Source organism: Gopherus evgoodei, chromosome 12 (assembly GCF_007399415.2).
Source record: "Gopherus evgoodei ecotype Sinaloan lineage chromosome 12, rGopEvg1_v1.p, whole genome shotgun sequence".
Lineage (NCBI taxonomy): Eukaryota > Metazoa > Chordata > Testudines > Testudinidae > Gopherus > Gopherus evgoodei.
Window position 1 is genome coordinate 31832063 of NC_044333.1, and position 26570 is coordinate 31858632.

Here is a 26570-nt window from a genome sequence, read left to right on the forward strand (position 1 = left end):
ATGATCAAGAGAGTGGTAACAAAATCAATTCTGGCAATATCTAGAGCAGCGGTTCCCAAACTTGTTCCACTGCTTGTGCAGGGAAAGCCCCTGGCGGTCTGGGCTGGTTTGTTTACCTGCCGCGTCTACAGATTTGGCCGATCACGGCTCCCACTGGCCACGGTTCACTTCTCCAGGCCAATGGGAGCTGCTGAACGCAGTGGCCAGTATGTCCCTTGGCCCGCACCACTTCCAGCAGCTCCCATTGGCCTGGAGCAGCGAACCACGGCCAGTGATAGCCAAACCTGCGGAAGTAGCATGTAAACAAACTGGCCAGGGCCACCAGGGGCTTTCCTTGCCCAAGCGGCAGAACAAGTTTGGGTACCACTGATCTAGAGTCCTCAGATTATCTTCATTCTTTGACTGGTTTCAGGCTGGACATCATACAGAGACTGCACTGGTCGACAATCTCCTGGCAACAGAAAAAGAACAAGTATCCAAACTGATTCTTCATATCCACCACCTTGCCTTTGATACTGTTGACCATGTGACATTGTTGACACAGTAGAGACACCTGGGTCTGCTTTGAAGTGAATCTGTTCACACCTCATGTTCATTGTGCACAGGTTATCTACCAATGGGACTTGGCTCTAAAGCTCTGTTTCATTGGATCCAAATAGTGTACTTGGTTGGCTTTCCCAGTGCCTGGACTTGGATTGTAGCTAGCTAGTTCAAGCAAAGTTCATATAGGATCAGGATGGAAGTGAAGTTGGTGGGTTGTGGGAAGCAACCAAAGGACTTGGCAAAAGCAATATCTTGCCCTCAAATTGAGAAAGTTTGTCTGCCTTTAATTACTAGCTTTTGCATCTTAGGCATCGCATTAGATTCCTGGCTGCTTCTGATAGTCTAGGAAATATTTGTAGCCAAGAATCTGTTTCCAACCTTAATTTGCCTAGAAAAGTGCAGTCGTTCCTTTTGTAGGCAAATCTCGCCATGATCATCTCTGGATGACTGCACTCAGTGCTGCCTCTGGAGGCTGCTTGGAAACCTCCTCATGAATTTTTCTGCTTACTTAGCAGTGTTTCATGTGCATAATACACCTGGTCTGTGTGTCAGAATCTGTACTGACTTCTAGTTTGTTTCCAAGTGTGAATCAAAGGTTCTACGTTGGCCTATAGCATAAAGCCCTCAATGACTTATGTCTTGGGAACCTTATATGCTTAATTTACTCCCGAACTCTTGTCCCACATGTGGGATCAATTTCGGTTCTTGAGCTGGCAACTGTGATATTTAAATGAAAGGGGGGGCATTTGCAGCACAGAGCACTTAGCTCTGGAATCACTTGCCTACACTTGTGCCAATATTAGGGTATGGCTACATTTGGAATTTCAAAGCGTTGCTGTGGCAGCGCTGCGGGAGCGCTTTGAAGTGTGAGTGTAGTCAGAGCGGCAGCGCTGGGAGAGAGCTCTCCCAGCGCTGCATGTAAACCACATCCCTTACGGATGTAGCGTGCAGCGCTGGGAGCCCCGCTCCCAGTGCTGCTGCCCTGATTACACTGACGCTTTACAGCGCTGTATCTTGCAGCGCTCAGGGGGGGTGTTTTTTCACACCCCAGTTGCAACGCTGTAAAGTGTGAGTGTAGCCAAGCCCTTAGTTTGTTGACCTTCAGGACAAGTAGCAAAGCTTTTCCCAAAGCTGTGGATATGATTCCTTTGGTGGGGATGGTGGGATGCGTGTGTGTGTGTGTTTCAGGAGTTCCATTTGTGTGTGGTGCTAAGAAGATGTCTATAAATGTGCCCTAGACATTGTTATTGGTCTATAATAAAACATCCAAGAATAATAAAAGAATTACATTCTCCGAAACTTTGGAGCCCCAGAGTGCCTGGGTTCAAGGCCAGATATAGTTCTTTTTTTAACAAGTGCTTTAGTGAGTTTATTCATGTTCTGCTAGGTGCAATGGTCAATGGTAAGGAAAGTTCTCTTAATTCATCTTTATTTGATTAACAAAAACATTCACTAACATCCTTTTAGACATATACCATGATTACTTCTCCTTCCTGCCTTGCAAACATCTTTCTTCAAATGAGGTTTTTCTGCTATCCAAAACTAAATGCAATGAATAGATGTATAATAAAATATTTTAATTGTCTTAGCATATGTTGCTTTTATTAGGTGAGAATAATTGCATTCATGGGATCACCTACAAAGTCCTTTAGAATATAAAATTGAAATGGCTTCACACTGAGTGCACAAGTCCTTCTGAGCCGTGCCATTTTCCCCTTCACTGCCTCTTGTCCCCCTTTCGCTGTAAAGTTCACATTGAAGTGTGACAAGAGACACTTGACAACTGACACATGCTGGATCTTATCAGCAGCGAGTGCAGTCATGGGCCCTGACTGAAGAGCGATTGTCATTTCTACACCATTTATTCCTCTCCTAGCCTCATTGCTTGCTTCCTTTCTGAGGAAATTTTCCCTGTTAAAGTACTGTACTTGTTCATTTTGTGTGTGTGTGTGCGTGCGTGCATGTGTGTTTTCCCTCTTACAGAAGATTTTGATATGCATTTATTCCATAGGCAAGCCTATAACAGACTTCCTCTAACCTCTTCATGGCAGAACTACTCTAAGCTGGTTCAGGCTAATAAAAGCAACCCAACAAAGCTTTTATGGTGTCATTACATCTCTCATAAATCCTCTTGCCTTCCAGCATCCAATAATTCTATTACCTCTAATCAATTCACAAGCTATTTTATTGGAAAGGGGAAAAATCAGCTGCAAGCCAATTGAGTTCATTTTGACCAATGTTCACTAAAGGTGTTGATGATTGTGATGCTGCTTAAAGTGAGTTCTGGACTAATGAGCAATCAGAGTTTATCTGAGCTCCAACAATCCGAGTCAGTAACAACCAGAAATGATCCACTGTTGCACTGTTCCCTTGGTTTTACTTGGTTCTAGCTTCAGTTTCTGCAGTGCAGATAGCAGGTACAGCTGATGGTTTCTAATGATTCAGAAAAATACAGACACTGTACCTTTCTTAAATACAAGCATCTCGTAACTCCATCCTAATCTAGTTGCTGCAATACCATTCCACACTATAGCTGACATATCTTTCCTCTCTGTAATTTGTATTATTTTGTTGCTGCTTTTATTTCCTGCACTTCTCATGTGTGTGTGTCCTTTAGGGTGACCAGATAGCAAGTGTGAAAAATAGAGACAGGGAGTGGCGAGTAATAGGTACCATTATAAGACAAAGCCCCAAATATCAGGACGGTCCCTATAAAATCGAGATATCTGGTCACCTCAGTGCCCTTCGATCAAAAGGACTTTGAGTCCCCAAATAGCCATGTCAGATACTAGAATATCTGTGTAATTAGGAATGTGCTGTTGATGGAATTCTTCCTTTTCAAAACTAGCCATGTTTCAACTCACTCAAGGCTTTTATTCGTGATAAACTATTTTGTTTGTTTGTAATAAGCTGCTGCTGACTTTTTTTTTTAACCAAGTTGAAGTGAAGGATTATTCAAAATACGTCTGTCTGCTCTTTTTCTATGCTGTGTGAAAGGCAGTAACGTGTCCCTGCATTGCAGTGGTTGCCAGTTTATGAATTAGTTGAATTTAAGCTCGTAACACTGGGGTGAGTTTTACAATCTTCACTTACATTGGTGAGCAATCACTCAGGCAAAGTCACTGGACTGTTCACAGGAGTAAGTTCTCACCAGTGTAGGTAAGGGTTGCTTGCAACTCTAAACCATTGTCTTTGATTTTGGCCTGTTGTTGTTCAGAAATATTGTTGTTCTCTCCTCTTTTGTATGTTCACTCCCTAAAAATGACCGTGTGTTGTTTACATAAAAATCTGTCAATCACATGTCTAATTCAAGTTGCTTTTAAAAACATAGTGTAGTAATGTTGCTTGTAATTTCAAGTGTTGTACGTGATGATCCTCCTTATTCAATGGATTTTCATAGTTCTCATAGTGCCAAGAGAGATCTCTGCATGTAAAGTAACATGTAAAGAAATGACACTCTTTGCACAGATGGCTGTGACTAAATTTATTTGCCTAACTTCGTGTGATAATTTGATCCTTGCATGCCATAAGGGTCCATAGATGGGTTTAAATTAGGGCTGTCAAGCATTAAAAAAAATTAATCGCAATTAATCGTGCTGTTAATAGAATGCTATTTATATAAATATTTTCGATGTTTTCCACATTTGCAAATATATTGATTTCAAATATAACACAGAATACAAAGTGTACAGTGCTCCCTTTATATTTAGTTTTATTATAAATATTTGCAATGTAAAAATAAAAGAAATAGTATTTTTCAATTCACTTAATACAAGTACTGTAGTGCAATTTCTTTTTCATGGAAGTTGAACTTACAAATGTAGAATTATGTACAAAAACCAACTGCATTCAAAAATAAAACAATGTAAAAATGTAAAGCCTACAAGTTCATTCAGTCCTACTTCTTGTTCAGCGTTGTAAGATATTTACGTGCCAGATGCACTAAAGATTCATATGTCTCTTCATGCTTCAACTGCCATTCCAGAGGACCGCGTCCATGCTGATGATGGGTTCTGCTCAATAACAACCCAAAGCAGTGTAGATCAACGCATGTTCATTTTCATCATCTGAGTCAGATGCCACCAGCAGGAGGTTGATTTTCTTTTTCGGTGGTTTGGGTTCTGTAGTTTCTGCATCGGAGTGTTGCTCTTTTAAGACTTCTGAAAGTCATCATCCCTCTCAGCTTTTGGAAGGTACTTTAGATTCTTAAATCTTGGGTCAAGTGCTGTTGCTATCTTTAGAAATCTCACATTGGTACCTTCTTTACGTGTTCTCAAATCTGCAGTGAAAGCGTTCTTAAAACTAACAACATGTGCTGGGTCATCATCCAAGACTGCTATAACATAAAATATATGGCAGAATGCAGATAAACCACAGAGCAGGAGAGACACAATTCTCCCTCCAGGAGTTCAATCACATATTTAATTAATGCATTATTTTCTTAATGAGCATCATCAGAATGGAAGCATGTCCTCTGGAATGGTGGCCGAAGCATGAAGGGGCATACGAATGTTTAGCATATCTGGCATTTAAATACCTTCCAGTCCTGGCTACAAAAGTGCCATGCGAATGTCTATTCTCACTTTCAGGTGACATTGTAAATAAGAAGTGGGAAGCATTATCTCCTGTAAATGTAAACAAACTTGTTTCTCTTAGAGATTGGCTGAACAAGAAATAGGACTGAATGGATTTGTAGGCTCTAAAGTTTTAAATTGTTTTGTTTTAGAATGCAGTTATGTAACAAAAAATCTACATTTGTAAGTTGTGCTTTCACAATAAAGAGATTGCACCACAGTACTTGTATGAGGTGAATTGAAAAATACTATTTCTTTTATCATTTTGACAATGCAAATATTTGTAATAAAAATAATATAAAGTGAGTATGGTACACTTTGTATTCTGTGTTGTAACTGAAATTCAGTGCCAGAAGAAGTGGGTTTTTTACCCAGGAAAGCTTATGCCCAAATAAGTCTGTTAGTCTTTAAGGTGCCACCAGATTCCTCATTGTTTTTGTGGATGCAGGCTAACACGGTTACCCCTTTGATACTTAGAGAGGGCTGTGCACCCAAACTGCAACTTCTTGTTCACCTAAGTAGTCCTTACTCATGTGAGTAGTTGCAGCAATTTCAGTGAGCATTTTAGATTAGGGGCCCCTATGTTTCTATCTTTTTGGAACAAAAATAGAGCAAAAATGGACCATTTTAACATTGTGAAATTGGATCATTTTGGTAGAGTGATAGCTCTCATGGACAGCATGGTGCTGTGGGATGGCCTATGAGAGGTCTGCAGTTACTGTGTCACCAACAGATGTTCCTTTCCTCTGATGGTGAGCAAAAGAGGATGGAGATGGCAAGCCCAATAATTGATTCTGATTGAAGAAAAATTAAAACGGAGAACCTATATGACAGCAGTGATTTATGGCACTATAGATGAACTATATGTTTTAATAACATATTCTAACCTAGACAGTGACAGGCTAAATACGCCGGCATAGTTCATCCTAAAAGAGACAGGGAGACTTTGTACGGAAGCACAGGTGCTAAAGCAAAGGTTATGTGAATTTCTTTTTCTAGTCAGCTCTGGAAAAAAAGCATGTAAAAGTGTGCTGTTTGCATGTGTGAGTAAACTGTGCTGATAATGTGTGTAGCTGTGAGACTAAGTCAGAATTTCTTTTTTACTGCTTACAGTGTGCCAACAGCCTAGGAAAGAGTTAGTGGCAATACAAATGTCTTCACAAGCCCAATAAGACTAGAGTGTCTCAATCATTTGCAATAAACTCTTTGTGATAGGACTACTGGATTTTAACATAAATATTACTTTTATGTCGTAAGTAAAGAATCTGATTTATCACCTTAGTCATGACAAGCCTCTGTACTGCTTCTCAGCTGCATTCAGAAAGAGAAAAGACAGCCGTGTAATTTATAGTGTAACAGTTTTCTCAGTCCATGTACCTCTTGTTTATTGAGAAATAATTTGCTTAAGCAGGCACAAAGTGGAAGGTCAGTGAGGAAATTTTTTATTAATCATCTGCCGAACCGATCGATTGTAATTTGAATACGGTAAATCTATCCTGTTAGCATGTTTATTTCTTCATTAGATATTAATTCTGCAGGGTTTCACATATTGTGAAATTGACCTCGACTATGCAGTGGAACTGCATCCTTATGTGATGATGATAATAATAATCAGTTGCCTGTCTGGAGAATAGTTTATCACTTCGGCAGTTCAGTACCAATCTGGACAAGCACAGCAACATTTTAATCGTGTGTGTGTGTCTGCAAGTCCTCCAAAAAATTCAGGTTAAACTATATTTATTCAATTTATTTTCTTTTAAATTAGTATTTTAAGGATTTTTAGTACTCAGGCATTTGAACCAAACCCCTAGATTCAAACCCTACCCTCAAACGCCAGGGAAATTCAGATCAAGAAATACAGTTTGTAGCTTGGTCCTTATCTCTAATTTTAAGCAATTGATTGCAGTATTCATATAAACTAAGGAAGAGTGGGGATCTAGGGAAGGGATTGGAGGTGATGAGAAACAAATAAGAAACAGGAAGAAATGTGAGGAGAAAAAGACAATGAGAAGGTGGTGATTAATTCACTTATCTCTGGAGTCAGTCCATAGTTGCCCATGGATTGCAATTCGCACCATATTTTGTCAATCTTTCATTTTCAAGGCCAACATCAAGTGTAGTTCTGATCAGAGGGAGCTGGGTTTTGCATTACAAGATTTAAAATGGTATCTAGTAGGAAGAAGTGGGTTTAAAACTCCCTGATAATTCTAAAATCAACTTCATATCCAGATCAGCTATGTTAGTACAGCAAGAAATCATGAGCAGGAATGCAGTTGGTCCAGAACTGATGAAGTGGAAGTAAAGGGAGAAGAGAAGGATAAGCAGGATGGGTAAGGGAGTGCATCAAGAACAGGAAAAGAATGAGGATGAAGGGGAATGGGTTAGTGGAAGTTGAACTATAGAAAGAGGCAGGATGGATCATATAACTTCTACTTGTTCCCTAGCACGATGCACCTGCTTCTGGAAAGGAGTTGTTAGCTATCTTTGATCATTATACTAATGAAGAATTCCATTCCCAGGCATGCTAGAAAGCACAGATTTTCAGAAAGATGTTGTCATGTTCTTTTACTAGCATTTTATGCATCTGATGTCATTCCCATCTTGTATTCAGAACTAACAATCGTTTTATGGAACCTGAGAGTGTGAATGCTAGTTAGTGGAGACCAGATATGTGCAGTGCTAGTAACCATTGTACTTATGTTCGATATGGAGTCATTTGAAAAGGGGGTTGTGCAAATGATTGTCAATGATATAACTAGAATAGGATTGAAAGATTCAGGGTTGGGCTGCTGCAAGTCACTGTGTGTCTAGAACAATTGTGAATCCAATCATGCGTCATTCAAGTCAATGGGAGTTTGGCCATTGTCTTCAATGGGAGCAGGATAGCATTCTGTGTCCATAGCCAGCCTCCTGTTTTGCACAGTTTCATTGTAAAATAATAAAATTAGCTTATCCGAGACACGTGTCTAAGCATTAATCAGGCAGTCCCAACCTTTCAGTACAACAATTACATCCCATAGTCCATACTGTGCACTGTAAGGAAAAGCTGCATTATTTATGCATTAATCATTTCTCCCTTTTCTTGTATTTTTTTCTCTTCCTTCCTTCTGATTGGTAATTGTTGAAGATATCCGTGTAGAAATAGACTTTTTCCCTCATGTCCTTCCTACTTGTATATTACAATGAAACCTAAGTGACATACTAAATGGTTGCTATAGAAGTTCCTGTGATATAAATGGAAGATTCGGCCTTTGTTATCGGCTGATGAAAGAGGAAATGGAGAGAGGGGGAGGTATTCTGATATGCTATTAGCTTGCAGTTGGAAAGGATTCTAGTAGCAACAGCAGTGGAAAGGTATATGTTTACCTTTAAATGTCTTTCTTAATTTTGTGCACTCATAGAAGTTCACTTTTATGTCTGCAGTTCCTTTCAAAGATTTCCAGCATTCCCTCTTCAAAGGACTCTTGGAAAGCGACATAGTCATGCCAGCTTAGCAGAGAAAATTACAAATTACTAATTTAAGTGCTTTTTAGAATCATTTTCCTTTTGTTTTGTATAATTTCCACACTTATAAAATCAAACTTTCAGTTAAATGTTTATACAGTAAGTAATTCAGTCGGCTTAAGCCATCTGCTGGTATGGCATCTGCAGAGTTGTTTTGATGCATACTTAGTATTGTTTCTGTCATGTGTCTTGTAGGCTTGTATTTTGGTTGCAAAAGGATCATTTTCTTCAGCACAAAAGATGTGCTGTTTATATCCAGGAATCTAATTGCCAGCTTTATTTCAAAACTCTACTTCAAAACAGCTTCTTATGCCTCGAAAATCCTTATTCTGATTGACGTTTACTTTTCAAGATGTGTGTTCAATCTTATCTTACTCTTTTATTATACTTTCCTTTGTATCAGTATTGAAAAAACCTTTCATTTGAGAAGTGTATAGGTAGGTTTGAAGCATTAGTATTCATACTTGCATGTTAACAACCGTTATAACACGTACCAGAGGGAAAATATTATTTCTCGTAAATGCTCAATAATTATGGTCTTTATTGCATCAAAACCTGTGTTTTGACAGATTGTGGAAAGCTTTCAAAGCTTGTGTGGGATGGATGACAGATAGCTGCAGGTGGAAAATATTTTTTTAGCTATTGGGTTTTCTATTACTGGTAATGTAAATATTCTTCCAAAATAACATTAACCTTCCAAACAGGTTTGGTAGTGAACAGTGATAACGTGTATTAGAAAAATATACCAATGAAATATTTCTTAAAGATTACATCAAATTACTCTAAGGCTGGGGCAGTTATGTCTCTTTTCATTAAGTTGTAAAGTAGGAAAGACTGGAAAATTGCTGCTGCTGGATTTAGTGCTTTAGGTGTAATTTGAACAGGTGTACTAATTTCTTCATCATAACTTGTATTAATTCCTAGTCTAAGAAAAATTAAGAGGAAAGATGATCTGTTATTAGCGTTTACAAAAATTGAATATTTTTAACCCATTCACAGCATGTGCATACACAAATAAATGTATATGTTAATTTTGTAGCACATGACCTGATGAGTTATGTTCAGTGCAATGTTTTTCCATTATAGTATATATTAACAGTTTTGAAAATAACGTCGTATGGGCCCAATTTGCAAAACAATGCCCTGCTATTTGCAGGTGCAATCAAATTTTCATCTGCAATCAAATAGTAGGTGCCAGTCACACCTCAGGTGCAAATCAGGTGACTAGAGGTATAGATATATTGATTTGCGCTTGCAATTCTTTTTCTTTTCTGGGAGGTGGGTACAAAAATTCGGATAGACACTTTGCTTTTGCAGAGTCTATCTCTAAGCCATTTTTTGTTTGCACTGATAGCCATACATATATTTTGAGAGTTGAACAAACACGTCAGCATTCCCTATCGGATTGTGGAAACATTCTGTTCCTCCATTGAGATGTCTGAGGATCTGTAATTTTAAGAGTATCAGGCCTCTATAAACTTATATGGTTTTAGGGTTTAAATGGGTTTGAGAGTAATCTATTCCAGCTTGAAACTATGGATGAAATGCAGGCCTATCAGTGTAAAACTTGCATTGACTTGAATAGGGCTAGGATTTCACATGTTGAGTGGAACAGGGCAGGGATACAATACAATTTCCTTTCCACCTCCCTGAACACTAGTTTGGGAAGGTCATTCCATTAATTTAGAAAGCTGTATGAACTGTAAGTGAATAAAATAGACATTTTTGCCAACGGTTTTACCTTATTTAAAGGTAGTGCTTGTTAGCACTCTTTTAGACAAGATAGTGAATTAGAGTTCAACTCACATTTTGCTCCATTCAGGTTAATTGCACAAGGCAGAGACGAACAATCTTACATCAAGTGCTGCCACTTTTTATTACTCCTTTCCTCTGTGTGAGAGTCTGATGGTGTTAGCCATAGACAGTGGGTAAAAGTAAAAAAAATTCCCAGGTTCCAAAAGCATTCTCGGTGCTTAAAATGATAACATCTCTGAAACAAGAATGAACTTCTCAAGTGTGCTCAGTATATGGGTTAAAATCTGAATATTTGTGCACTTTTTTGTATGCTGAGATCATGATCCAAGAAGGTGGAGCTTTATGGAATTTCAGATGCCCAATGATGTTTTGAAATGTAACTCCTTTTCTCTCCTTTGAAAAATTCAGAAGAGCTGCATTTCTTGGTTTTATTTTAAGACTGGCTCTTTTTGGACATCTTTACATAGACAGGGGGCTCCTTCACAATGTCATTCCTTGTGAAGACAGCAGGGGTCACTTAAGTGCATTGTTCTGCAACAGTCTCTACAAATGTGTCTTCAGACTTGTCAGAATTGATCTGTGTCTAAAAATCAACTGTGGAAGCAAATGTTGGGGCTAAGTATACTTTATTGTTGAGTGAACATGTTGTCTACAACCCAGCCATGCTGAAAAAAGTGACCAGAATTTGGTGAGGAATCATTGGACAGTTAAGGATTTAAAAAAAAACCAAACATTCTAACAGTAAATAAATTTTACATATTGCCCTCTGAAAAACATTATGCCACTAGGAATGCATTTACTTTAATATAAATGTATTGTCAAAGAATATCCGTTCATAGAAATGTAGGGCTTTGCAGCAAAATGGAGAACTACTGACCATCATGAAGCAAATGAAAGATTGAGATGCTAGAGTCAATTGGCTGGTACCTAGCAAAAACAGCTTTACATAAACTTCCCAGACTAGATGCAACATTCCTTCCGACTGGATGGAGAGTACAGTATGTGTAGCCTGCTCACGAAATGTACGTTTCCACTTTGACCAGCAGTACAAACTACAGTCTTCCATCCTGTTAATTTACGCTTTTAGAAAACAAACTTTCAGCCCTCCAAAAATGAAAGAATTCATTTGCCAAAAGGTGTTATGCCTCTAAGGCATACCTGAGTAGGGAATTTTTAAAGAACACAACGAACCCAGTTGTGCTGGAACTGAAATTCTAAACAGCCAAGACTATTTTTCTAATGTTTGTACTTTTGGTATAGTACCAGCAAGTTCAATTCAGTATACTGCCAGTGCATTCTTTTCCTTCCCATGGTCATTTCTTATTCCATTCTTGTCAAACCCAGACTCTTTAAAATAGCAGCAGGATTAAGAGATGGCATGGAAAATAGAATCCAGTGGCTTTGTGTTAGGGAATGACATTAATTTCCTTGTAAGGAGAAAACTATGGTGGCGGGGAAAATGTGAGCAGCCAAAAGTTGGAGACATAAGGGATCATAAAATGGACTTCCTATATTGAACGGCATGTGTAGGCTTTGAAAGGAAGTTCTTTAAAGATCAGCTAACCTCAGCTGGGAGGAATTTTGCTTTTGCTTTTATAGATAGCACATAGAATTGCATCTGTTTGACTTTCTACCTGTATAATCTCCAGAAAAACTCTGCACTTGTCTTTTCTGTACACGGAACAGTTGTCTTGTTTGTATCATTCCACCCCCACCCCCAATCGGTCTATGTTGATCATGACACATTATCTTCTTGTGTTGGACCTGAATTCTATCTTTAGTTCAAGTACGTGCTTTTAAATAAGTCTCAGAGCACTGAGGGCTTGTCTACATCAGAAAGTTGCAGCGCTGGTGAGGGAGTTACAGCGCTGCAACTTTGAAGGTGTACACATCTGCAGGGCATCACCAGCGCTGCAACTCCCTGTTTGCAGCGCTGGCCGTACTCCCGTTTTGTCTCGGGTGTAGAGGATCCAGCGCTGGTGATCCAGCGCTGGTAATCCAATGTAGACAGTTACCAGCGCTTTTCTTGACCTCCGTGGAAGGAGGAAGCCTCTGGTAATCAAGCTGGTCTCCTTTCCCGGTTTGCTCTCTCGGTCCCGGAGCCACCCAGCAAACCGCAGGGAAGGAGACCTGCTTGCTCGGGGTTCCGGGAACGAGAGAGCAAACCGGGAAAGGAGACCAGCTTCGCCGCGGTTTGCTCTCTCGGTCCCGGAACCCCGAGCAAGCAGGTCTCCTTCCCTGCGGTTTGCTGGCTGGCTCCGGGACCGATAGAGCAAACCGCGGCGTTCCCGGTTTGCTCTCTCGGTCCCGGAACCCCGAGCAAGCAGGTCTCCTTCCCTGCGGTTTGCTGGCTGGCTCCGGGACCGAGAGAGCAAACCGCGGCGTTCCCGGTTTGCTCTCTCGGTCCCGGAACCCCGAGCAAGCAGGTCTCCTTCCCTGCGGTTTGCTGGCTGGCTCCGGGACCGAAAGAGCAAACCGCGGCGTTCCCGGTTTGCTCTCTCGGTCCCGGAACCCCGAGCAAGCAGGTCTCCTTCCCTGCGGTTTGCTGGCTGGCTCCGGGACCGAGAGAGCAAACCGCGGCGTTCCCGGTTTGCTCTCTCGTCCCGGAACCCCCCTTGAAGCCGCCCAACAGCGCTGCAGTGTGGCCACATCTAACACCACTTGCAGCGCTGGTTGCTGTAAGTGTGGCCACTCTGCAGCGCTGGCCCTATACAGCTGTACTAATACAGCTGTAACAACCAGCGCTGCAAAATTTTAGATGTAGACATGGCCTGAGTCAAGCAGTAGGATCTTCTGGTAACATCTTTCCTATTCTCACGCTTTTCTCCCATTGCATTAGAGTTCTGTGGCCAGATTAGAATGTGGATTTCAAGAAAAGGAGACTAATGGTTATCACAGATTAGAATGTCTTTTGGCAAGACATTTGAAGAGGCGCATGGCTTAGTGTAATACCCTTGGCATTCTTTGGATAGCATTCCATATTGCGGTGCTATCAGAGGCAAAAAAGAGGTGTTACAGGCAAACACAGAAGGCAGAATGAGCCCAAAATCCTTTCAGAAAGAAAGTGCTTGGCATGGAGCTAAGCAGGGACATATTAATGACCATTGTAACAGGGTTAGGTGAGAACACTGGAAGGAGGAGGAGGTAGTTTTAGTTGAAACTAAGTCTAATTAGATTTGTGCACATGTATCCAGTTGATGAAAAGTGGATGAAGATTCAAAGGCACAAGTTATCTCATATGGCTTAACTTTTCTCTCATTGAATTTGTTGGGAGTTTTTACCCTTGACATCAATGAGGGAGCAGAAGTAGGCCAACAATGAACACTTATGAACATCCCACCAGGAGCCCTTAAGTTTGAATGTACCAGTGTGAGGTTTAGGGAGAGAAGCAGCTGCATGGCTGACTTTCCTTTTCACCCTTCTGCAAATAGGAAGAGATAATGTCCTTTTTACATCTATGGGTCTTTGTGTGTGTGTGTGTTACTCAGTTTAGAAGTGTAAGGAAAAATGGGGCTGTTTGTTTTAGAATTCAGACACATAGCATGTTTCTCTTTAGTTAACATTATTTGTGAGTAAACAATAATTTAGATATACTTTTCTATCAGCTCCATGTTTTGGTAACAGTGTAAGAAAGATTATAAGTTGCCCTTGTGCTGCTATCCACTGCTACATCATAAAGGATTATTATAGGACAGGTACTAGTTCATACACTAATATTCAAAAAAGTAATTACATCTGTATTTAGCAAGCTGCATTTAAAATACAAATCAGCAAAATACTCCATGCAAATGTATATTCTCAGGCTGTGTTTGTAGGACATTATATCCAGAAGAGGAAACAAATGGTTTTAAGCTAGAGATTCCTAAGAGGCATGTCTCCTATTACACTGAACATGCGCTGTAGCAGTGTGCTCATCTGCCTTTTAATGGTTTCTATAAAGAGATCAAAAAACGTCAAGTGCACTTTTAAAAGTGCTGTTGGTGGTTTTGTAAAACCTCACAAAGTCATATCTAAAGTTGTTAGACCTTCAACTCTGATGTGGCCATTGCACCAAATATGAGGCATTTAAGCTTCTGCGTTACCACTTTCCATTGATGAAACGGTGAACCAATTAATAAATCTGCACTGCCCATCTTGAGCAATTCAAGAGGGTATATTCCTCAGGTACAGTGCTGGGATCCGGGCGTTTGGCTCTGGTGCCTTTCTCTGTGTGATTCATGAGTGGCTCTGTGAGCATTCATGCAGTCTAGCTGGATGTGGGGCTCCAGATGCTGTTGTGCTGAGTGCTCACACCACCTGGTCACTAGCAAGGCATTGTGAGAGACAGCCCAGGCTGGAGAGAGTTAAGGGGACACAGCAGTTCCATACTCCCAGGCTGCATCCCAGGGCGATCCCGTCACGACGTCTACACTGGAATAAAAGACCTGCAGCGGGGCCCCAGTGGCCCAGGTCAGCTGACTTGTGTTCATGGGGCTCAGGCAGTGGGGCTTAAAATTGCTGTGCAGACCCACTTTATAGGGTCCCAGAGCTTGGGCTCCAGCCTCAGCCCAAATGTCTATACTGCAATTTTACAGCCCCATTTCCTGAGCCAGTGGACCCAAGCCTAGGGTGACCAGATGTCCTGGTTTTACAGGGACATTCCTGATATTTGGGGCTTTTTCTTACAAAGGCATCTCTTAGCCCACACCCCCATCCCAATTTTTCACACTTGCTGTCTGGTCACCCTACCCAAGCCAGCTGCAGGTGCTTAATTGCAGTGTGGATGCTCCCAGTTATATAGAAGTTCAGACTAGATGATCTTATGGTCCTGTCTTGCCTTAAACTGTATGAAATTGTGAAAACACGTAATGTAGACAGATATGATACTCTGGTTGACTGTCCAAAAATACAAGAAATCATAGAGGCATGATTGATGAAGATATTGGCCTCAAAAAGCTTGGAAAATAAAATTGTCTTCATGGTAGCCAGGATGTACCAAGCATAGGGGGACAGCATGAAAAATGCATGAATCAGAGCGTGGAAGCAGGAAGAAAGCTAGGTGAAAGTAAGCAAGAATGTAGGACATGAGAGACTATGTAAGAAAGAAGAGAAAGAGCAAGGAAAGCATGGTAGAGTGGTGGTGGGAGGAGGTAGAGGACCATGAAGGAGAAGGAGCTTGAATTAACACAGGAGAGAGGAAGCAAGAGAAAGGATTCAAGTTTTGTAACCAAGTCCATTTCTATATGTTTTCCTCTTTCAAGACTCAAATGGATGCTCTGCGTAGTTAATGCTTTAATTTCCTCTGATAGGACTCTGATCCCCCCAACATCAGTCATCTGTTTGTAGCCTTACACTCTTGCAGCGCTTTGGCTGAGCAAATTAGCCTGAAGTGTTGTGCCCTTGGCTGGCAAATCCTTTCAATCCAGTTGAATGGACAAAATGAATACCCAAATTGTTCCGATGTCTGTTATTCTCTTGTATTTATCTGGTTGAGCTGTCAGTCAGGCCATTATAACTGTGGTGCACACTCAGATGCCTTGTCCACTCACAAAAGCCGAGTCTGTTGAGGATAAGCTAAACAAAACTGGAGAAAGACTCTTGACAGAGTTATGGGATCTGGCAAATGGCTTATGTAAAAGCAGAAATAGGTTTCTGAGTGCTACAGATGTTTCTAATAATGTGTATAGTTTAAATGTATGATGCACTGTTGTTGTGTGTCTCTAGACAGTAAATAAGTGTTTGTAGAAAATTAGATTTGCATAGATATTCAAACATTCAGATACGGAAGGATTTTGTAACTTAAATGTAAATGTACAGAGCATTTACCAGAGGGAAAACTGTTTTGTGTAATTATCAGGAAAAAGAACATTACCAGCATAGTTTTGCCATGGTACATTGTTACAGTGGTCTGTCACATATGGTAATCCTGCCTGCAGCTGTGACCTATGCCAGGTCTTTCCGAAGGATAGTGCAGAGGGGGGGAACCCATAATCCATCTGGCCAATTGTTCAATGCTATTCATGGGCAAGGGAAAATTACTTCTTTTCCCCCAGGTTGAAGAGTTGATTTCCTGAAACATGAGATTTAATTACCACCACTTTATCATATGAAGCTATAAATGTTGGACCTACTTGCGATCACTTCTTTCAAGCCAATGGGTCTACGTGCATAAGTAAGGTAATCACATCTTGCTGTTGATATTAGTTATAAACCAGTTATAAGACCAGCTACTGTATTTGGCCCTGTGAGCACTTGGAATGGTGAATTCCCCACACTGGCTATATGCTAGATGAAGATATATTTCTTAGAAATGTAATTTTTTCTCCGGTACACTGAATTAGCAGTGTGACTCTTAGCAGTTTTTGAAACTAATTTGATGGAGATGCATTAAAACCTGTTATCTGGATATGAAATATAACTTAAGTCCTTTTCATTCTTTAGCCTCGTCCTTGTATTCATAATTAACAAACTTACCAGGGATTCAGTTTACAGCTCTCAGTCCTGCCAGGTCCAAAGATGTACCACTTGTCTGAGCAATGAGGAACAACATAGCAGTATGTCCTCCCTTCCCAAATAAAACCATTCAATACTTGTCTGTTCAAGAGTTTTCTCTACACACACACACACAATCTTAGTTCCTGCAACAGGGAGGGAAAAGTGGGTTTTATGAATGAGTTAGCTGCAATGAGACGGCTATAGGTGCAGCTACTCGTCAGTCTAACCAAGATGCAGAAGGAACTTTAAATAATAAATTGTAATTGTGATTTATGAAGGATGTACAGTCTGTGCAGAAGTTGGTACTGAGAAAACATACCATAATGCAGCAACTTCTCTCTTGTCAAAGCATCTGTGTCTTCAAAATTCAAACCCCAGTCACCTTGTTGGCTGTGATGATAGCTGTATTTTTCTTCAAATGCTTGTAGTAAATGTAGAAGATCCCTAATATACAAATGCATTCATCCGGCAGGGATTTCAGCAAACTAGACTTGCAGAGGAGTACTCATGGAAAGTCTTGGTGACTTGCAGTTTGCTTATTTCTCATCAGCACTCAGAAGATAATTTGCAAATGTGCCATTTATCATTATGTACTCTGTAGAAGTAGATCCCCTGAATTGGACAAATTGATGAGTCTAATAAAGAAATTTTTTCCAAAATCTATAATTCTGGGTGTCTGTGAGTGTGTGTTCTTGTGTACGTACAAACACACACACACATATATCAGGGCTATCAAGAAATTAAAACAATTAATTGCGATTAATCATGTGATTAAAACTATTAATTGTGATTAATCTTGTGATTAATTGCGCTGTTAAACAATAAGAGAATACCATTTATTTAAATATTTTTGGTTTTCAAATATATTAATTTAAATTACAATACAGAATAGAAAGATTACAGTGATCAATTTATATTTATTTGTATTACAAATATTTTCGCTGTAAAAACAATAGAAATAGTATTTTTCAGTTCATCTCATAGAAGCACTGTAGTGCAATCCCTTTATATTGGAAATTGAACGTACAAATGTAGAATTATGTACAAAAAAAACCTGCATTCAAAAATAAAACAATGTAAAACTTTAGAGTCTACAAGTCCACTTTGTCCTACCTCTTGTTCAGCCAATTGCTAAGATAAACAAGTTTGTTTACATTTGCAGGAGATAATGCTACCCGCTTCTTGTTTACGTCACCTGAAAGTGAGAATAGGTGTTTGAATTGTTGTAGCTGGCATAGCAAGACATTTGCATGCCAGATGCACTCAAGATTTGTATGTCCCTTCATGCTTCAACCACCATTCCAGGGGACATGCGTCCATGGTGATGATGGGTTCTGCTTGATAACAATCCAAAGAAGCAGTGTGGACCCGACGCATGTTCATTTTCATCATCTGAGTCAGATGCCACCAGCAGAAGGTTGATTTTCTCTTTTGGTGGTTCGGGTTTGGTAGTTTCTGCATTGGAGTTTTGCTCTTTTAAGACTTCTAAAAGCATGTGCCACACCTCCTCCCTCTCAGCTTTTGGAAGGCACTTCAGATTCTTAAACCTTGGGTCCAGTGCTGTAGCTATCTTTAGAAATCTCACATTGGTACCTTCTTTGGTTTTGTCAAATTTGTGTGAAAGTGTTCTTAAAATGAACAACATGTGCTGGGTTATCATCCAAGACTGCTATAACACAAATGCTATATGGCAGAATGCAGGTAAAACAGAGCAGGAGACATACCATTCTCCCCAAGGAGTTCAGTGAAAAATTCAATTAACATATTTTTTTAAATGAGTATCATCAGCATGTCCTCTGGAATGGTGGCCAAAGAATGAAGGAGCATATGAATCTTTAGCATAATTGGCACTTAAATACCTTGCAATTCTAGCTACAAAAGTTCCATGCAAAAGCCTGTTCTCACTTTCTGGTGACATTGTAAATAAGAAGCAGGCAACATTATCTCTCATAAATGTAAACAAACTTGTTTCTCTTAGCAATTGGCTGAACAAGAAGTAGGACTAAGTGGACTTGTAGGCTCTAAAGTTTTATACTGTTTTGTTTTTGAGTGCAGTTATGTAACAAAAAAGTCTACATTTGTAAGTTGCACTTTCACGATAAAGAGATTGCACTACAGTAATTGTATGAGGTGAATTGAAAAATACTATTTCTTTTATCATGTTTACAGTGCAAATATTTGTAATAAAAAATAATATAACGTAATCAGTGTTGTAATTTAATATATTTGAAAATGTAGAAAAACATCAAAAATATTTAATAAATTTCAGTTGGTATTCTATTGGTTAACAGTGTGATTAAAACTGTGATTAATCGCTATTACTTTTTTATCACAATTAATTTTTTGAGTTAATTGTGTGAATTAACTGTGATTAATCAACACCCCTAATATATAATTTAGAGACAGGAAGTAGAAAGTCTCCAGGGCTGCTGTTAAGATCATTGATTTCTGTGTCAAGGGACAGTAGGTTGAGATTGTCTGGCATCAGATATGAAGATGTGTATTTTGAATAAATCAAAGTAGAACATGCTACACATGTGGCAGCATATGCCACCAGGGAAAGGGACCAGTAGGCTGGCTCTTCCCTCCTGTCTTCTGGAAACATTTAAGATTTCTGGGAAGCCAAGAAAGCCACCTAAAGTCATTTCCCTGGAGATAATAGAACTTGACTTTGTGGTAAGTTTGCATCTCTCAGACCACAAGACCGTGAAGGGTCTATGGCAAAATTTTTCCAAACGAGGAAACCCAAGACAGCAGGATTGCTTGATCTTATGATTCCTCCTAACATGCATTGCTGTCTTCCACTGAATTTGATTATCCTTTTTTGTATTTATAACTGAATTTTACTGGAAATGATCTTAAAATAACAGTACTACTAAGATCAGCCCGAAACCTTAGTTTCTTTTTTCTCTTCCGACATTCAGCGTGTAAGGTCCTTGAGACTTCTTTTGCAGATTTTATTTTTTATTTAAATAAAAGTTGTAAGGAGTCCATTTGTCAAATCACCATATGTATCTAGCATTGCTGTGAGCATAACAAAGGCTGTGGTGTACTGTTGCCCAGCAGAGCCAAGAGACCATGCAAAGTTATTGATAATTGATTCAATTTTCTATAGGTTAAAAACTAGCTTTTCCCTCCTAGTGTGAAGGTAATGGGTTTTGTCTGTAGAAAGATGATAATCCTATGAACCACTTCTACGTTCTCTATTAGAGAATAGTACAGCTTGCACTTGAACAAAATGCCCATGTCAACTCAGCTTTTTAAACACTCATCTTAAAAAAAGTCTTCAAGGACCAGGAAGGTTTTCCTGAGACTTCAAGTTAAGTTGGAGGAAATGAAAAAGTCACGAAGCTACTGTCAATTAAAGTGTTTTTCCTGATATACCTACCCTGGAAAAAGCATCTTCACACATGAAAGCTGTTTTCTTTCCATTAAAAAGTTTTCATTGCATTTGGTTTCCATAGAGACTAACGTAGCAGGGTTTTTTCCCCACTGCATTAAGGCATGAACATTTGGTGTGCTTTATTTCCCAACAATGTTCTTCAAAAGACTCTTGGTTTATTAAAAAGAATTTTAAAAAGAGAACTAAATTGAAACCTTGCAACAATATCTGTATGCGGGAGACGACTTGATTTACAAGCTTAGGTAATTTCATTTTTGTTCACACTCCTCCAATTGAAAGGCTACCCCAAACAGCATTACAGCAATGAAGGAAAGAGATGGGGAATTTATCAAGCCATTTATCAAATTATTTTCACAGTCTATCAAAGTTACAAACACACTAAAGAGGAAACACAAAGGATATGTTCAAACAGGAAAGCGTAGCAGAGCGAGAAGGGTCTGCAGGGTACCTTTCTACCACAACCACAGAGCAATTTGAATGGGCTGATGTAACAACTATCTATAAACTAAATCATGAGCGCTGTAGACATTGGATAATTATTTGATGAAGCAGGTATTTGAGAAAATGAAATATAAAAACTAATTAAGCAAAAGAGAGATCAGCGCAAGGAGGGTGAAATTCACCTCTCTGCAGAAGGCTTGTGTAATGTCTGTAAGTCTCACTCAAACCCTGGAAACAGGGCTTGAGTAGCACTTAAGCGGTGCAGGTCCTCTGCACAGCAGTGAATTGCGTTCAGGGAGAGAAAGAAGGGAGGTTGAGAGAGAAGGGCAATGCACATGCTTCAAAGAAAACAGCTCTAAACTAAGCATCCTCAACAGCAGGTCTCAATAGATGATGATGTTGACAAAGAAGGAAAAAGGAAAACAAAAAACAACTGAGATTGAAGGAACCAGTCTAGTAAGAAATCTTTAATTTCTAGTCAGCTTTAAAGGGTTTGAGAAGGTTGATTTTTTTTTTTAACAAATCAGTTCAAGTACATGCCTTCAGATTATAAAAGTACCTGAAATTGCCTAGAATATCAGCATGCATAGCTTGTTAGTATTTACATATATTTACACAGGAAAACAAGAGAAAGATCTACAGTTATTTACAGTCTACATAGGAGGAGAGAGAGGCAGCATAATTGTATTTCCTAAAATACAGTAGTTGAATAGTCAGCACATGCATATTAAGATATATTTGCATGATAGAACGCAAATGTTTTAAGACATACCTTTTAAACTCTCTATGCTAAGGTATAGCATAATAAAGGTAATTTTTTGTTTTGTTTCTATTCTATTTGCATCAAGTGCTTTAAAATGTTCACTAACACAGCGGCAGCGTTATTTACTCTGGCAATTAAAGCAACAGTACACACAATAATTTCCTACTAACTAGCAACAAGCTGCTGGTGAATGAAATATCTATTGTTTCTCATTATCCATTGACCAACATACAGGGATCTCTCCTTGTAAAGGCAGTGCCTAAGCTATCACCATTAATTATAGAAGTAATATAAATGAGACTCTACAGTATGTGCTAAATGAAATATTAACAAGGCCAGTGTCTTTGAGCCTGAAAGATGCACTAACAGGGCTCACTTTACAGCAGGCTATCTATGAAAATCACGCGTACATAATACAGGAGTGCTTGGCATATAGCGCTAAGCCTAGACAGTAGAGGCCTGTTTACTAGATCTGTATTATTGCAACATACATTCCCTTAATTAGTTTCTGGAAGACAGTTAGTAGTTAATTTCTAATCATGATATGTCCCCGTCATAACACCCTGTGGTTTTTTTTCCAATGCATTTTAGTGCCGAGCTGTATATATGTGTATCAACAGACAAAAATCAGTCCTTGTCTTTAAAACCTAAACACACAGCTTTTTACATACTTGTCCTGAAAGGTCACTTGCTCAAAAAGCATATTGCTGTTTGTTTTTTTTTCTCTCACATCTGAAATCATATTCGGGCTAAAATGATTCTGTACAAAATAAGAGAGGAAGCCCATGGTTGGTTTCTTCTGTACTTTGATGACATTCTTTGCAATACTATGCATGAAATAGGTCTTAATTCTCACTAGTAATAGTATTAAAAGGCTATATAAATATATACAGCATATACAGGATTTTATGTATACGTACATTTATATAAAGTGTGTGTGTGTGTATATATATATATACATAATTAACGTTAGGTACAGCAAAAATTTAAAACAGTTCAAGTCAACATAAATTATTAATTGAAACCATGTGTCAACAAATTCTTCATTTCCAATTAGCTTTCAGCAGTCACATATATCTGAGCATCAACGGACCCTATTCTGAATGTTTTAGTTACAGCAGTGTATCTGATGTTTCTTTGTGGTAAGTTACATGTGTTACTGACTAGAATTCTGTGTGTCAAATACATGTTTGCTCATTAATATCTGGGCCTGGTTTGATTGGCTGTATATTTCAGTGTGATTTCCAATATGTTCTTGGGGTTCCCTTTTTGACCAATTGAATGTTTTGTGCAATGTACTCCTTACATGGGGTTATGGTACAGATCCAAAAGCTCAGAAAACAGGTGATGGGAGCTTTACTCTGATATTGCTGCCTTTGATGCCTAAGAGTGACAGCTCCTTGGCACTTTGCCCTGAGTGCCAATGGCCACTTTTGAGAAATGGAACAAGGAGTACACTTTTTGGATATGAATGTACCAAGGTCAACCTAAGCTTGTCCCTGCTCCAAAATGGAATAAAACAAACAATGCTGGTTCTCCGACAGTAACTCTCAAATCCCAAGTATAGGGAACAATCTGAAGTAGCTAAGCACTATGATACAACAATAATAGACAGGAAAGAAGAATCATCATGTCCATAGTCATCAGTGAGGTGGAATAATAATTTTTAAAAATCAAGTGAAAACAGTGAATAATATTTTGGAGAGAAAAATTAAGCAGCGTTGGACACTGTGAAAGGCTGAGCCCTGTTAAAATGCCAAATCAGCAAGCCCTAAAGTACTCTGCTGCTGTTTAAATGCTGGTTGTGCAATGTCACATTGTCTCCCTTCAAAAAGTAGTTAAAGATCAAGGAAATAGTTTTCGGAAACAGATCACCCACTTTAGTAAGATATTTAGAAAGAGGAAGAGTTACATTTTGGGAAATAAGTAACTTGCTATAAGTATCCCCTATGCAATTTGGCCCTTTGTAATTTATGCAAAGGTGATGGAGCAGTGAACCCATCGAACATCTTCGTTTGTGCTTTTTCCTTTTCTGTCATCTACTTTTGGGATGCTCACCTGTACTTCAGCTGACAAGTTTCTCAGGAGACACACACATTTGTATGAGGGAGAGCATTGCTAAGCTCCCTTTTCCGTTTGAGTTGGGCAAAAGACCCGTTGGGTGGGAGTGAGATCAGAATAGGGCCCAATGTTGCAAAGGATTTAGGATTTCATATTGCGGAACAGTGAGGTTTCTACAATAAAGAAAAATGTGTATGTTAAACATGTCTTTTATCAGATATTTTGCCTACCTGGTTCTACATCTTCTAAGCACTTTAATCATAGTTTATAATATACTTTACACTTAGTGCTTTTCATCCAAAGATCTCAAAGCACTTTACAGACACAAATTAGTCCTCACAACAGCCCTGTGAGGTGGGTAAGTAATATTACTCCTCCCATTTTACAGTTGTAGAAACTGAGGTGCACACAGATTACGTGACTTGCCCAAGTTCACACAATGAGTCAGTGTCAAGGTCAGGAATACAGCCTGGGTTTCCTGACTTTCAGTCCAATGCTGAATTTTGCTATGGAATAAGGGTAGGCAATCTTTGTTTGACCCAGGATGTTGGAAATATGTCATTTTTAAAAACAGCTCATTGACATTATTAATATCATATTGACTGTTGCATAACACAAACACCAAAGTGCCATTATCAAAATACATTTATTGCAATGGAAACATTTTCTTTTGCAAAGTTAAAACCTAGAGTGTAGTTTAAATATAACTCAATATACTGAATACTATTGAAATAATCACTTGGTCTTAATTCCTCAGCGGTAGAAAACAAATCCTCTTTTGTGAACTGCTGCAGTTTTACTATTCAGGGAATATAAAGTATTTATCTGCTATAATATATGTAAAGTGTGCAGAGGTCTTAGCGACTGTATGTAAAGTAACCACTTGAAACCAACTAGGAAATACTTTGTCAGTACAGAAGCCTTTCTACTTTTAGTCTTTGTTGTAAAATATTTTGGAGAATTAATTGAAAAGGAATGGATCAGAATAAATAAGCAAATCTTATAGATTTTAGTTTAAGTATTGCATTATCTTTTAAGAGACTACACTGGTTGATACAGAGGCTTTCTGAGGAAAAAGAGATTGCTGCAATTTCTCTGATACTGATGTGGTTCAATAAGACCTTTGAAAAGGTTGTAATTACAGAGCCGGTTCAGGTCAGGTTTTCTTGCTGGCTGTTGGGTATAGGTAGCACCTTGAGTGAAGTGATTCTTATTTGTCATTCAGTCAGACCTGGCAGTTCAGAAGTGGCATTTTTTGATTACAGATATGGTTTCAATTTACCATATTCACCCAAGTCTCTACTTCACATTTCTCTATTGAAGAAACAACCCGGGAGTCCTATTTTTTTTTTTTACATTAATACATATATTCTCAGGCCAACAGTGTCATTTGGGGAGTGCTATGGGTTGGAGTACTGTAGACAGAGGTAAGCAGTTCTGATATAATGCCATGTATGAGATTAAAAACTGTACGCTGCATTGTACAAGAGAGAACCATCTGAACACCACACCTACTACCCTTTGGCAGCAACAGCGTGCATTTGAAAGAGAAATGTATTACTTGTAAAAGTATTCTTAAAAGTTTATTTTGATTGGTTTTGATTTTTACCCAGGAGGCCAATTAGTCTTGTCATCTAATAAGGAGACCTTGGTTACAATGCGAAATACAGCAAATAAGGTCCTAGGCTGAGTTCCCTCATTTCCCACTGGTTTCCACAGCAGCTGATGCCACTCAGAAACTCTCAGGATTGGCCTTTAAAGGTGCTTCAGGACATTGGGAAATCCAGGAGGCCAAATGAATTGCTGATGAGGAGTAATGATTTATAATTGCTAATGTTTATAGAGACTGCTGCTGCTGTGTCCATTGGTTGTTTTAGGATATGCACACATGGACTTGTGAATCATACAAAATGAATACCAATTTGTACTTACTATTTTAAACATTTTTAATGTGGTAACTAGAGAACGGAATGGGTGTATATTAAGAGGAACGTGAACTAAAATCCAAGTTCTGGACATCCTTCCCTTTGGGGTTACTAGAAATTCAACCCTAGATTCAAATTTTGTGACTTGAGCCACAAAGCCTCTTCTTTGAAGTTGCAGTCACAGACGTCACATTCCCAGTGATCTACAGCATGCTTTTGTGCAGGCAGGCAGTCTGGGTTGGCATGTATGTTTCCAGGAATACATCATGAAGTTCGACCTAGTTTGCATGTGCAGAACCAGGGTTGTAAAGAAATGATTGGCCACATTTTCAGCTACTGATTTACCCGAGCTGAAGAGATGGCTATATGTGTGTATAAAATTGTAACAGCAGTTTTAGAATCACATTAGAAAATGTGAAGTTGATCATTCGGGAGGTGATCTCCCTACACGTTATTTTCCAACTAGGATTTATACAGTAGGCCTTTCCTATGGAATCAGTAATTACCCAGGGCAGAGATACCAACAGATAAACTACAAAACATGTTTCCACCATCTACCAGAGTAGCTTTAAGCTCCATTATAAGTGTGTTATTCAGAGGCATGGAGAGGGCGTGAAAAGTACCATTTATTCCATGATGTGGAATATGTGCTTATTACCTCATCTCTCCACTGCTGTATAATAAATTATTCCAGTCTAGATGGCATGGTCACAATGCAGCTGTATTAATCTGCTGTTTTTTGCATCTTGAAAGTGTTTGCTTTGTCTAATAGACCTGAGATGAATAACAAGGAAAGCTTGAATAGTTTTAAGGGAGCACTTGCCTTTTCATATTACCAGAGCTGCTTGCTTTGAATCTGGATTTTGTCATAAGTATTTGCCTCTCTTACAATGTTGAATTCACGTTTCCAGTGACCACCTTTCAAAATGCACTATGTCACACTTGCCCTTAGGATATTTGCATACAAACCCTTACTCTTAATTGTTCATTACAAAAAAAAAAAATCAAATCTTTTTCAAATAAGTTGCAGTGTTCGGTGCTATTGGTATGCCATTAATACTGTTTAGAATGGTGCTATTTATTTGTGGTTGATGAATATATGGGTTATGACTTTTGTTTCTTTTATT

At 39.0% G+C, this 26570-nt stretch overlaps 1 protein-coding gene across 2 annotated transcripts in view; it reads left to right on the plus strand.

The window, feature by feature from the left end:
• Positions 1-26570, plus strand: part of WWOX (WW domain containing oxidoreductase) — a 672980-nt gene that overhangs the window by 641320 nt on the left and 5090 nt on the right. Inside the window, exon 9 of one of the 2 annotated variants that reach the window (XR_004002846.1) lies at positions 16409-16532. The exons of the other annotated variant lie outside the window; for it this stretch is intronic. The gene's annotated coding sequence lies outside the window, so the exon portion shown is untranslated. The remainder of the gene's footprint in view (positions 1-16408; positions 16533-26570) is intronic. 2 annotated transcript variants of the gene reach the window in all.